Source organism: Homarus americanus, unplaced genomic scaffold (genome assembly GCF_018991925.1).
Source record: "Homarus americanus isolate GMGI-L3 unplaced genomic scaffold, GMGI_Hamer_2.0 scaffold2539, whole genome shotgun sequence".
Classification (NCBI taxonomy): Eukaryota; Metazoa; Arthropoda; class Malacostraca; order Decapoda; family Nephropidae; genus Homarus; species Homarus americanus.
The window spans coordinates 2,008,013-2,011,130 of record NW_024725489.1 but is presented as its reverse complement, the minus strand read 5'-3'; positions in this window follow the sequence as shown (position 1 = coordinate 2,011,130).

The window sequence follows — 3,118 nt, the reverse complement described above, 5'->3', positions numbered from 1 at the left end:
ACTGGACTTATTTGTCCCCAACCGAACCTATTTTGCTTCAGTGTGGTGTGTAGGAGAAGCATCTCTGAACACCTCCCTTCTCGTTTTGCATCCCACTTCAGCCTTCATCCTTCCACTTCCGCTTCTTCACCACATCCTCTCTCTCCTTCCACTTTTCGACAATTTGACGCACCACCCAAGCTCTTGTTACAATCTCCTTACTGATATTATGAAGCTATGGTTGAGGAATTAAATGGGTCCAATAAAACAACAATAGATGACTCAGTCCTTAATTTTATTTGGAAACATTTCGCCTCAGACCTGTAAAAAGATGTTATCTTGGGTAATGGGCATCCAGAGCGCTGTCTTGATGTTGGAGTGGAGGGCTAAGAAGATACAGGAATTTATAATAAAATCTATACCTATGATAAATCCATGAACTCTTAGATCTAAAAAGACACCAATTAAAAAATAAAATGGACTACTTATAACGTGAAGTTCATTAACTCAAAGGACTTCCGCTCAAATATGGCAAAAATTACATTTTGGTAACCACAGAGAGCAATAGGAAAATGCGTTACATATAAATCTTTAACCAGTGTATCACAGTTCTCATCACTACCCCTGAAAACAAAACAAGGTCCCTTCATATATAAAAGTACTGTACCTGTATTGTACAGGAGGGAGCAGGGTGGAAGGAAGACGTGGGGAAAGGTGGAAAGGAGAAGTGGAGGGGGTGGAAGGGGAGGGTGGAAGGAGAAGGGACAGGTGGAAGAAGGGGGAGGGTGGAGAGAGAGAGAGAGAGGGTGGAAAGGAGAGGGGGTGGAAGGGGGAGGGTGGAAGGAGGGGGAGGGGTGGAGAGAGGGGATGTGGAAGGAGAAGTGGAGGGTGGAAGGAGAAGGGACGGGTGGTAGGAGAGGGTGGTGGAAGGAGAGGGGAGGAGTGGAAGGAGAGGTGAAGGAGAGGGAGTGGGGTGGAAAGAGGGAGGGAGGAGGGTGGAAGGAGAAGGGAGAGAGGGGTTGGAAGGGGGGAGGGATGGAAAAAGTGGTGGAAAGGTGGAAGGAGAGGGGAGGGTGGAAGGAGAGGCAGGGGAGTGGAAAAAAGAGGGAGGTGGTAGGAGAGGGAGAAATTAGTAGGAGGGTGGTAGGAGATGGGAGGGTTGGGAAAGAGAGAGGGAGAATGGTGGAAGGAGGGTAGGGTGGAAGGAGAGAGGAGGGTGGAAGGAGGGAGGGTGGAGAGAGGAGGGGTGGAAGGATGGGAGGGAGTGGAAGGAGAGGGAGGGTGGAAGGGAGGGGGAGGGTGGTGGAAGGAGAGGTGGTGGAAGGAGAGGGGAGGTGGTGGAAGGGAATGGGGTGGTGGAAGGAGGGAGTAGAGGAGGAGATGGGGAGGGGTGGAAGGGAGAGGGAGGGTGGAAGAGAGGTGGAAGAAAGAGGTGGAAAGGGAAGAGGAGAGAGGGTGGAAGGAGAGAGGGTGGAAGAGATGGGGAGGGTGGAAGGAGATGGGGAGGGTGGAAGGGGGGAGAGTGGAAGAGATGAGGGAGGGTGGAAGGAGGAGGGAGGTGGAAGGAAGGAAGAGTGTTGGAAATAGGGAGGGAAGAGGAAGAAGAGGGGGTAGGAAGTAGGGGTGGAGAGGGAGAGATGGAGGTGGGAGGAGAGGGGAGGAGGTGGTGGAAAGTGAGGAGGAGGGTGGAAGGAGAGGGGGTGGGGTGGAAGGAGAGGGGGTGGGGTGAAAGGAGGTGGGGTGAAAGGAGAGGGAATTGGAAAGAGGAGGGGTGGAAGGAGAGGGAGGTGGTGGAAGGGGGAAGGGTGAAGGAGAGGGAGGAGGGGTGGAAGAAGAGGGAGAGGTGGAAAGAGAGGGGGCGAGAGGAGAGGGTGGAAGAGTGGAAGGAGAGGGAGGGGTGTTGGAAATAGAGGAGGGAGAAGAGAGGAAGAAGGAGAGGAATGCAAGAGAGTAGGAGGGTTGGAGGGAGAGGAGAGTGGAAGGAGAGGGGAGGAGAAAGAAAAGAGGTGGAAGGGAGGGGGGTGGGGGAGGAGTAGGAGAGGGGTGGGGAGGTAGGAGAGGGTGGGGAGGGAAGGAGAGGAGTGGGGTGAGAAGGGAGGGGAGGGTGGAAGGAGAGGAGGGTTGGAGAGAGGGGGAGGGTGGAAAAAGTGGTGGAAGGTGGAGAGAGGGTGGTAGAGATGGGAGGAGTGGAGAGGTGGTGGAAGGAGGAGGTGGGAGGAGGGAGGGTGAGTGGGAGGGAGGGTGGTGGAAGGAGGTGGTGGGAGGAGGGTGGTGGAAGGAGGGGAGGGGTGAGGAGGGAAGTGGGAGAGATGGAAGAAGAGGAGGTGGAAGGGGGAGGGGTGGAAGGAAGGGGGAGGTGGTGGAAGGAGGGGGAGGGGGTAGGAGGTGGGAGGAGGGAGGGAGGAGGGTGGAAGAAAGAGGTGGAAGAAGAGATTGGAAGGAGGGTGGAAGGAGGGGGGTGGTGGGAGGAGGGGGTGGTGGAAGGAGGGAGGTGGAAGGAGAGGGAGAGAGGGGAGGAGGGTGGGAGAGGGAGGGCTGGAAGAAAGGTGGAAGAAGAGAGGAGGGTGGAAGAAAGAGAGAGGTGGAAAGAGAGGAGGTGGAAGAAGAATTGGAAGGAGAGGGTGGAAGAGGAAGGAGAGGGTGGAAGAGGAGGGTGGAAGAAGGGAGGTGGAAGAGAGGAGAATTGGAAAGAGGCAGGGAGAGGGGTGGAAGAGTGGAAGGAGAGGGGGAGATTGGAAGGAGAGAGGGAGGGAGTGGAAAGGAGAGAGGAGGAGGGGTGGAAGAAGAGAGGGATAGGTGGAAAAGAGAGGGGCGAGAAGGAGAGGGGTGGAAGAGTGGAAAGAGAGGGTGGGAAGATAAGGGGTGAGGGGTGGGAGTCGTGGAAATAAAGTGAAAAAAGAAAGACGAGAAGTGGGAGGTGAAGGGGTGTGGAAAAAGAAGGATGGGAAAGGGTGGAAGGAGTGAGAGAAAGTTGAAGGGCGTGGAAAGGGAGAGTAGAAGTGGAAAAGGTTAGGGAAGAGTTGCAGGGTGTAGAGTAGTAGAAGGGTTGGAGGTTAAGTGGAAAGAGAAAGAGGAGGGTTGGATGGAAGAAAGTTGAAAAGGTTGTTCAGTTGTTCAGTAATTTTAAGTTTTGGTTTAC